General features: G+C 44.3%; 1 protein-coding gene across 1 annotated transcript in view; it reads left to right on the top strand.

Moving 5' to 3' along the window:
• The window catches only part of LOC309495519 (baculoviral IAP repeat-containing protein 2-like), a gene marked incomplete at its 3' end in the record, with an annotated part of 281,365 nt that overhangs the window by 204,352 nt on the left and 65,480 nt on the right, over nt 1–11,533 (top strand). The window lies entirely within an intron of this gene.

The raw sequence follows: 11,533 nt of genomic DNA, 5'->3' as shown, positions 1-11,533 counted from the left end.
AGAGGACATAACACCAAACATCAACTGTAAGTAAATGACTTATGTGTATGTGTCTTTTTAAAACATTTCAGTGTCCACACTTTGTTAAAATCTACTTTTAGTTTTAAAGAATGTGACTGATCATTCTGTTACAGTTGAAGGGGGCTCCAGCAACTCAGATACAGAGGATGCTGAATCTGAAAAAAGGATTACAGAGGATGATCATTTTGAAAGAAGGGCTGCCACCTCAATAAAGACTGCAGCCTCAAGAGAGGCAGTTCCATACTTTAGTATATCACCACTGGCTTTAAATAAAAAGGGTATGTTATTCCACTTACCATAAATAATTGTATCTACATGAAACATCTTGACATGTATTTTAAGAATTTACTGTGCTCTTCAGCTTTGTAAAATCTACATTATTGAAATTTTGTTCATTCTTTAATTCAATTAATTTTATTTACTTAATTTATTTTAACAGGAAAATCCCGAAAGACCTGGTCAGAGAAGGAGAGTAAAATCATTGAACACCATTTCAAGAATTTCCTAAAGGAAATGAAAGTCCCCGGAAAAGTGGATTGTGAAAGATTCTTAAATGAAAACAAGATTGTAAATGATAATGAAAGAGACTGGAAAGCAGTCAAATACTTTGTGCACAACCGAATAATTTCTATCAAGAGAAGTTTGTCTCAACAGTATTGAGCCTATAGAAATACTGGGAGCTTGCGTATGAAGTATCAATGTTTTATGTCACAATACTGGGAGCTTGCGTATGGAGTATCGATCTTTTATGTCACAATACTGGGAGCTTGCGTATGAAGTATCGATGTTTTATGTCACAATACTGGGAGCTTGCGTATGGAGTATCATTGTTTTATGTCACAATACTGGGAGCTTGCGTATGAAGTATCGATGTTTTATGTCACAATACTGGGAGCTTGCGTATGAAGTATCGATGTTTTATGTCACAATACTGGGAGCTTGCATATGGAGTATCAATGTGTCATAACATTGGTAGTTCATGTAAATGGAGCGTCAGTGTGTCATAACATTGGTAGTTCATGTAAATGGAGCGTCAGTGTGTGATAACATTGGTAGTTCATGTAAATGGAGCGTCAGTGTGTCATAACATTGGTAGTTCATGTAAATGGAGCGTCAGTGTGTCATAACATTGGTAGTTCATGTAAATGGAGCGTCAGTGTGTCATAACATTGGTAGTTCATGTAAATGGAGCGTCAGTGTGTCATAACATTGGTAGTTCATGTAAATGGGGCGTCAGTGTTTCATAACATTGAAATTATTGACTACAGCTATGTCCAAACTATTTAAGTGACAGAGCCTTTTCTGTCTTTTTTAAGTTGCTTTAAAGACTCACTATTTTACACATACTCTTCATTAATATATTCCATGGTATTTTGTAACTTTTAATATAATATATTTGGTGTTACCCTTTTATTTATTTAATTATTTTATATAAAGCAAAACAACTTGTTTGAGAAGCAATATATAATGGTATTATCATCGATGTTGTGGTGTACATTTAGGCACTCGTCACTGAGGGTGGAAAGTCTGCACTACCGCAGGGGGGGCTCTTTTAGTGAGCTTATGAGATTTTCTATGTGATAAACTTAATGGTTTATTATGTGAAAAACCATTTCCGTTGTCAGGAGTGCAGCAAGAGCAAGTAAGAAACCTTCAGTTTAGGAGTGTGTGGACCTTAAATAAACTTGATTTCTTGATTTCATTCATGCTGTAGGTATGCATTTTGTTCACTATTTATTCTGATTCCAAGAACTGTTTTTTAAGTGTCATTGTGAACATTATTATTACATGTCATTAAATATTTTGTAGGTCAAAACTCAAACTGAACATTTGAAATGAGAAAATCAACATAAAACTTTCAGTTTTGACCACCAGTTTTATATATATATATATAATGAAGACAGACTTCACTGTTCACACACACATACACACAGTTCCATTGCAGGCTCAAGTCCCCTGTCGGATAGGAAGAAATCGCTCAGGTCCCATCTTGACATGTTTGAAAAAATCATAATAATTGTATATTCAAAGTTAGATTCTGAAAAAAGACCTTAAAAGAACATTTTGTTTGTCATTTTTGTTTCTTCAAAATGACCAGATGCAGCAAGTCAACTTAAAAGTTTTGAATTAGATCTTAAAGAAAGGTCCACTTTTGGATGGTAATGAGCGACATATGTTTGGTTGCATTTAAATTGAGCAATATTTCAAACACTGTGTTATGCAGGTAAGAGAGGACCCAAAAGCGAATTAACAAAAATAGAGTCTTTAATAAGAACACAAGGTGGTAAAATGTAGAACACAATTCTTCTTGAGAGATAATGGCAAAACAGGCAACCCGCAGAGAGGGCGATAAAAAATGAAACAAAAAATACTTCAGATAACTTCAAAAGAGTCTTTAGGCAGCAGACAGAGAAGGCTGTGATCGCGGCGACAGGCTGCAGGTCTCTCAGAGAAGACAAGGCTCGAGAAAAGACTGCGGTTACCAGATCTCTCACAGCGTCAGGTGAACTGGGCAGAATACAAAGATATAGATGATTAGCAGAGAATAGATAGCGTTCACCAGGCGGATGCTGTGATGTTATGAGTACATTAGTTTAAGAACTACATTACCCAGGATGCCACACCTGTGATGGGCATGCGCAGGGGGACAAGGGGAAGCACAGAGTTGTAGAGATATGCAGGTTGTTAAGTAAAGATATAGAGATCTTCAATCACGTCTCGTCTGCTTATTATAAGATTAAGCAAATAACACATGGTGTCAGAAGTGGCCGTGAGCAGTTACGGAGAGAAGAATTGCCACGGGTGAGTCACGGATGAAGAGAAAATAAGACGGAAAAGTCCCCGGTCGCGTGAGTGTAAAGGGTTAATAACGCAACATGCTAAACGAGTTTTCTACGGCGTGTGATGTCTACAAGTGGCAGTGAAAGTGAAGCGGGGGATGAGGGACAGATCGAACAAATAGAAGAGGATTTTGTGCCCGAATCGGAGGACAACCAGCAACAGGAGAGAGCTGAGGAAGTCCTGATACCCCGACGTGCAGTAATGGAGAGGCTAAGTCCACCCACTTCCATGCAACTGACTGGTAATCTTGCTGATAATTGGAAGCGTTTTAAACAAAGATTTAATATATATTTAGCAGCAAGTGGAGCAGGGGGTGATGATGAAAAATTGAAAGCTCACATTCTTTTGCATGTTATGGGAGAAGATGCTTTGGACATATATAATAGCTTTCAGCTGGATGAAGCTAATCTGACTTTAGCAGAGCTAATTACAAAGTTTGAAGAGTACTTTGTGCCTAGTCAGAACGTGACATTTGAGAGGTACAAGTTTTTCACCCATGACCAAAAGCAAGGAATACCTTTTGATCAGTACTTAGCAGAGCTTCACACACTAAGCAAAACATGTGAATTTGGCACCCTGAGAGATTCATTAGTGAGAGACAGGATCGTTTGTGGCACAGTGGACAATACACTCAGAGAAAGACTGCTCAGAGAGACTGGACTTACACTAGATAAGTGTGTCACAATGTGTAGAGCAGCAGAAACCACTCGAGCACAAGCAAAAGAGCTTCGGAGGGGTGAAACAACAGTGCATGCAATAAATAAAGAATGGAAGAAAAAGAAAACATTTACCAAACAAAAAGACCAAAAAGAGAAATCTGCAGAGTTCAAATGTGGTAAATGTGTAGGCAGCCACAAGCCAAAATCATGTCCTGCATTTGGAAAATCCTGTAACAACTGTGGAAAGAGCAATCACTATGCAAGATGTTGCAAATCAGCTTCTAAGCAGAAAGTCTACGCAGTTGAAGAGGAAGAAGAGGATGATGAGGAGTTCATTGTGGATGTGGTGCAGGCTCGTACAACTGATAAAGAGGAATGGATTGTGCCAATTGAGGTGAATGAGACATTAATACCATTCAAGTTAGATACAGGCGCCCATGTAAACCTTCTATCTTTTGAAGATTACAAAACATTGACTGTGAAAAGCAAAATTCATCCTATAAAAACAAAAGTGACAGGATACACAGGAGAACGCGTTCCTGTCAAAGGCGGATGCTTCGCAACCTTCAAACACAGAGGCCAGCAGATAAGAGCATTGCTACAACTGCGTCATGTGAACTTTGTCGCATTCACAGGCCAAAACAACAAGCTGAGCCGCTGATGACTCATCCAGTGCCCCACAGACCCTACTACAAGGTGGGAACTGACCTGTTCGACTGTGATGGAAAGAGTTACATAGTGGTCACCGACTACTTTTCAAACTATCCAGAAGTTGGAGCGCTGCAGTCAACATCAAGCAAGGCAGTCATCAGCTACCTCAAGACTGTCTTTGCCAGACATGGTGTTCCATGTGAACTGTTTTCGGACAATGGGCCCCAGTTTTCCAGCTGCGAGTTTTCTGCCTTTGCTAAAGAATGGGGGTTTTTACACTCTACGTCGAGTCCAACCTATCCAAAGTCCAACGGTTTGGCAGAAAGCTCTGTGAAAACAGTAAAAAACATGATGAAAAAAGCGCAGGACAGAGATGACTTTCAGAAAAGCTTACTGATTTATAGGAGTGCACCTCTACAGAACGGACTATCACCAGCACAAATGTTGATGGGTAGACGCATTCGCTCTAACTTACCAATAAATGAGGACTTGCTTACGCCCAAAAGTGCACACAAAGTCAGAAAAGTAAAGGAAGAACAAAAAGTGAAACAAAAACAGCTGTATGATCGCACGGCAAAACACCTGCCAATGCTGAAGCCTGGAGACATGGTGCGTCTCAGGGACATCTCTACAGGCAAGTGGAGACAAAAGGGGCTGGTTGAGGAGGAAGTTGCTCCACGCTCCTATAGGATCCAGATAGAGAATGGATTGTCTCTGAGGAGGAACCGCACGGATCTTCAACTACAGCCGAAGGAAAAGGACATTACAGCTCAGGAGATGGTTCAGCAGGACACGGCTGAAACTACAGAGCTAACTGACAGTGCCCTGACAGCAGCGTTTGCATCACCAGCTGCTGCAACACCTTCCAAACTGTCGAAATCACCAGCTGCTGAAAGACAGGCTAGACCCAAGAGACATGTTCAGCCACCAAAGAGGCTGATTGAGAGTTGCTAAAGTCTCTTAAGTTAGTTTTTTCTGAATAAAAGAACAACATGGACCTTAAGTTGATATATATATATATATAAAAAAAAAAAAGAATGTTGATATGTTTCTAAGTTTGTGTTTTAATGCTTAGATAGGTTGCACTTTATTGTTGCCTATATATATATATATATATATATATTTATATATAGTGTTTAAGTTGGGGGAAAAGTTGTTAGAATAATTTAAGAACACTTTAAGATGGCTATGTTTGCAGGGGTAAATATTATTTCTTTATAGGGGGAAAGATGTGATGTTATGAGTACATTAGTTTAAGAACTACATTACCCAGGATGCCACACCTGTGATGGGCATGCGCAGGGGGACAAGGGGAAGCACAGAGTTGTAGAGATATGCAGGTTGTTAAGTAAAGATATAGAGATCTTCAATCACGTCTCGTCTGCTTATTATAAGATTAAGCAAATAACACAGATGCCAACAGGACAGGACTAGGACAGAGACAAACAGGACTGTAGCTTGCTTCTAGCATGAGTAACTCAAGTGAGAATCCGACAAGGAAAGAAGCAGAAACAGACAGAGAAATAGGGACCTAATCAGAGGGGAGAGGGAACAGGTGGGAAGAGAGTAAACGAGGTAGTTAGAGAAGATGAGGAACAGCTGGAGGAAGGGAGAAGGGAAAGAAACAGTAACTCCAAAACCCCAGCAGAGGGAGACAGAGAAGAGAGAAAGATCAAGAACAAGACAACATGACAAGACATGACAATACATGACAATACATGACAATACATGACAGTACCCCCCCCGTCAATGAGCGCCCCCTGGCGCTCCCGAGGAGGGAACCTGGTGGCTACGGAGGAAATCATCGATGAGAGACCGGTCCAGCACGTCCCGAGAGGGAACCCAACTTCTCTCCTCGGGCCCGTACCCCTCCCAATCTACCAGAAATTGATGACCACGACCCCGGGGACGCATGTCCAGAATCCTGCGGACCCTATAGATAGGAGCGCCCTCGACAAGAATAGGGGCGGGAGGAGGACGAGTGGGAGCACGAAGAGCGGGCTTAACACAAGAGACATGGAAGACCGGGTGGACACGGCGAAGGTAACGAGGGAGAAGAAGTCGTACCGCGACAGGACTAATGATCTGAGAAATACGGAACGGACCGATGAAACGCGGGGTCAACTTACGAGACGCAGACTTAAGAGGAAGATTGAGAGTGGAGAGCCATACCTTCTGGCCACGAGAATATCTAGGGCTCTTAGTTCTACGTTTGTTAGCAGCTCTCACAGTCTGATCTCTATAACGGCAAAGAGCGGACCTGACTCTCCTCCACGTGTGCTTACAACGTTGAACAAAAGCTTGAGCGGAGGGAACGCAAGAATCGGCGAGCTGAGACGAGAACAGCGGAGGTTGGTACCCAAGACTACTCTGAAAAGGTGACAGACCGGTCGCAGACGAAGGAAGCGAGTTATGGGCGTATTCAGCCCAGGGAAGCTGCTCTGACCAAGACGCAGGGTTACGGAAGGCAAGGCTGCGTAAAATGCAACCAACAGTCTGATTGGCCCGTTCGGCTTGCCCATTAGATTGGGGGTGGAAGCCGGACGAGAGACTGACGGAAGCCCCAATCAAACGAGAAAACTCTCTCCAAAACTGAGACGTGAACTGCGGACCTCTGTCCGAAACGATGTCCGACGGGAGACCATGAATTCTGAAAATATTTTCGATGACAATTTGCGCCGTCTCTCTAGCAGAAGGAAGTTTTGCGAGGGGAATAAAATGAGCCGCCTTAGAGAACCGATCAATAACCGTGAGAATAACCGTCTTGCCCGCCGACGGAGGAAGTCCGGTTATAAAATCTAAGGCGATGTGTGACCACGGTCGTGAAGGAATTGGAAGTGGTCTGAGAAGTCCGGCGGGAGGAGAGTTCCCAGACTTAGTCTGCGCGCAGACGGAGCAAGCCGCCACGAAACGACGTGCGTCACGTTCCCGAGTGGGCCACCAAAAACGCTGACGGACGGACGCGAGCGTGCCCCGGACGCCGGGATGGCCTGCTAATTTGGAAGAGTGGGCCCACTGAAGAACGGCCAGACGAGTCGGGACAGGAACAAAAAGAAGGTTCTTCGGACAGGTGCGCGGCGAAGGAGTGTGAGCGAGCGCTCGTTTAACTTGCCTCTCAATTCCCCAGACAGTCAATCCGACGACACGCCCCTCAGGGTTAACTCCCTCGGGGTCCATTGAGACTTCAGAGGAATTAAAGACACGAGATAACGCATCAGGCTTGGTGTTTTTAGAGCCTGGACGATAGGAAATTACAAATTCGAAACGAGCAAAAAACATTGACCAACGAGCCTGACGCGCGTTTAGTCGTTTGGCAGAACGAATATACTCAAGGTTCCTATGGTCTGTCCAAACGATAAAAGGAACGGTCGCTCCCTCCAACCACTGTCGCCATTCGCCTAGGGCTAAGCGGATGGCGAGCAGTTCGCGATTTCCCACATCATAGTTACGTTCAGATGGCGACAGGCGATGAGAGAAATACGCGCAAGGGTGGATCTTGTTGTCAGAGAGCGAGCGCTGAGAAAGAATAGCTCCCACGCCCACCTCTGACGCATCGACTTCAACAATGAACTGTCTAGAAATGTCAGGTGTAATAAGGATAGGCGCGGACGTAAAGCGTCTTTTGAGAAGATCAAAAGCCCTCTGGGCGGAATCGGACCAACAAAAGCGCGTCTTGACAGAAGTAAGGGCTGTCAGAGGGACAGCCACCTGACTGAAATTACGGATAAAGCGTCGATAAAAATTAGCGAAGCCGAGAAAACGCTGAAGCTCGACGCGTGACTTGGGAACGGCCAATCAATGACAGCTTGGACCTTAGCAGGATCCATCTGAATACCTTCTGCAGAAATAACAGAACCGAGAAACGTGACGGAAGTGCACTTCTCAGCCTTTACATAAAGACGGTTCTCTAAAAGGCGCTGGAGGACGCGTCGGACGTGATGGACATGGATCTGGAGTGACGGCGAAAAGATCAGGATATCGTCAAGATAAACGAAAACAAAAATGTTCAGCATGTCTCTCAGGACGTCATTTATCAGTGCCTGAAAGACAGCTGGAGCGTTGACGAGGCCGAAAGGAAGGACCCGATATTCAAAGTGCCCTAACGGAGTGTTAAACGCCGTCTTCCACTCGTCCCCCTCCCTGATGCGTACGAGATGGTAAGCGTTACGAAGGTCCAGTTTAGTAAAAAATTTAGCTCCCTGCAAGATCTCGAAAGCTGATGACATAAGAGGGAGCGGGTAACGATTCTTAACCGTTATGTCATTCAGCCCTCGATAATCGATGCAGGGACGTAAGGACCCGTCCTTCTTTTGAACAAAGAAAAACCCCGCTCCGGCGGGAGAGGAGGAGGGGACAATAGTACCGGCGTCGAGGGCTACGGATAAATAATCTTCGAGAGCTTTACGTTCGGGACCTGACAACGAGTATAGTCTTCCCCGGGGGGGGGGTAGTTCCCGGGAGAAGATCTATACAACAATCACACGAACGGTGTGGAGGGAGAGAAGTGGCCCGGGACCTACTGAACACCGTCTGGAGATCGTGATACTCCTCCGGCACCCCCGTCAAATCACCAGACTCCTCCTGAGAAATAGAGACAGAGGAAACGGGGGGAACAGCAGACATTAGACACTCAACATGACAAGAAATGCTCCAGGAAAGGATAGTATTCTTAGCCCAATTAATAGAGGGATTATGACGGACTAGCCAGGGATGGCCTAAAACAATAGGAGTGAAAGGAGACTGAAAAATTAAAAAAGAAATGGTCTCGCTATGATTACCAGAGACAGTGAGGGTTAAAGGCAGCGTCTCACGCTGAATCCTGGGGAGAGAACTACCGTCCAAAGCGAACAGGGCCGTGGGATCTTCTAATTCCTTGAGAGGAATATCATGTTCTCGAGCCCAGTTCTCATCCATAAAACAGCCTTCCGCCCCAGAGTCTATCAAAGCGCTGCAAGTAGCCGACGAGCCGGTCCAGCGGAGATGGACCGAAAAAGTAGTGCTGGACCTTGAAGGAGAGACCAGAGTAGTCGCGCTCACCAGTAGCTCCCCTCTTACTGGTGAGCTCTGGCTTTTACAGGGCAGGAGGACACAAAATGAGCAGCTGAACCGCAATACAGGCAGAGGCGGTTGGTGATTCTCCGCTCCTTTTCCTTAGCCGAAATGCGGATGCCCCCCAGCTGCATGGGCTCGGAGTCCGAGCTGGCGGAAGAAGACGGTAGAGATGCGGAGAAAGAGGTAACAGAAAAGGCGGACTCCTTTCCGCGAACTCGGCGACGAAGGTCGAACCGTCTCTCAATGCGGATAGCGAGTTCAATCAGGGAATCCACACTGGTAGGAACTTCTCGAGAGAGGATCTCATCCTTTACTTCAGCACAGAGCCCCTCCAGAAAACGGGCGAGTAAGGCCGGCGGGTTCCAGTCGCAAGAGGCAGCGAGAGTCCGAAACTCAATTGAATAGTCAGTAACGGATCGCTTACCCTGACACAAAGATGACAAGACCCGGGAAGCCTCTTCTCCAAAAATAGAACGATCAAAAACTCGTATCATTTCCTCCTTAAAGTCCTGATACTGGTGAGTACATTCAGCCTCCGCCTCCCAGATCGCCGTTCCCCATTCCCGGGCCCGTCCGGTGAGGAGAGAAATAACGTAGGCTATACGGGCTCTGTTCCTGGAGTATGTGGAGGGCTGGAGAGAAAAAACCACATCACACTGAGTAAGAAACGAGCGGCATTCAGAAGGCTCACCCGCGTAACACGGGGGGTTATTGACTCTGGGTTCGGGAGGTTCGGAAGCCCTGGAAGCGACCGGTGGGTCAAGGCGAAGATGATGGACCTGTTCGGTGAGATCAGAGACTTGGGCAGCCAGGGTCTCAACGGCACGTCGAGCGGAGGACAACTCCTCCTCGTGCCGGCCGATCATCGCTCCCTGGATCTCGACTGCAGACAGGATTGGATTAGGAGTCGCTGGATCCATTGTTGGTCGGATTCTTCTGTTATGCAGGTAAGAGAGGACCCAAAAGCGAATTAACAAAAATAGAGTCTTTAATAAGAACACAAGGTGGTAAAATGTAGAACACAATTCTTCTTGAGAGATAATGGCAAAACAGGCAACCCGCAGAGAGGGCGATAAAAAATGAAACAAAAAATACTTCAGATAACTTCAAAAGAGTCTTTAGGCAGCAGACAGAGAAGGCTGTGATCGCGGCGACAGGCTGCAGGTCTCTCAGAGAAGACAAGGCTCGAGAAAAGACTGCGGTTACCAGATCTCTCACAGCGTCAGGTGAACTGGGCAGAATACAAAGATATAGATGATTAGCAGAGAATAGATAGCGTTCACCAGGCGGATGCCAACAGGACAGGACTAGGACAGAGACAAACAGGACTGTAGCTTGCTTCTAGCATGAGTAACTCAAGTGAGAATCCGACAAGGAAAGAAGCAGAAACAGACAGAGAAATAGGGACCTAATCAGAGGGGAGAGGGAACAGGTGGGAAGAGAGTAAACGAGGTAGTTAGAGAAGATGAGGAACAGCTGGAGGAAGGGAGAAGGGAAAGAAACAGTAACTCCAAAACCCCAGCAGAGGGAGACAGAGAAGAGAGAAAGATCAAGAACAAGACAACATGACAAGACATGACAATACATGACAATACATGACACACTGACTATCTCTGTACATCAACTTTAAAAAGTATGTGTTCATGCTTGACTTAAAATATTAAGTTTAGTTAACTTTAGTTAAGTTGGATATTTAAGTTATCTCAACAAATTTTAAGTTGTTATAACTAAATCGCAGCCACATTTTTTACAGTGTGCCTGTGTGAACATTATGTAATTACACACACACACACACACACACACACACACACACACACACACACACACACATATATATATATATATATATATATATATATATATATATATATATATATAATGAAGACAGTCTTCACTGTTCACACACACACACAGTTCCATTGCAGGCTCAAGTCCCCTGTCGGATAGGAAGAAATCGCTCAGGTCCCATCTTGACATGTTTAAAAAAATCATAATAATTGTATATTCGAAGTTATATTCTGACAAAAAGACCTTAAAAGAACATTTTCCTCAAGCAATTATTTTTTATTTTATTTTTGATAACTGATGGTTTGGTCATTCTTTTTTAATTGTATATATATATGTTTAATATTTTGGAGCGCGATGGCGTTTGAATGTATCATATTTTGGAGCGCGCTGTGGGTTTGAGTATCATATTTTGGAGCGCGCTGTGGGTTTTAATGTATCATATTTTGGAGCGCGATTGCGTTTGAAAGGAAAAATGCACCAAACATTAGGCTTTATGTTTTTACTATTATCTCATTTCATAT

This window comes from Leuciscus leuciscus, assembly GCF_965113295.1.
Source record: "Leuciscus leuciscus genome assembly, chromosome: 3".
Taxonomy (NCBI): domain Eukaryota; kingdom Metazoa; phylum Chordata; class Actinopteri; order Cypriniformes; family Leuciscidae; genus Leuciscus; species Leuciscus leuciscus.
The sequence above is the reverse complement of the archived record's forward strand: the minus strand, read 5'-3'. Positions and strand labels throughout refer to the sequence as shown.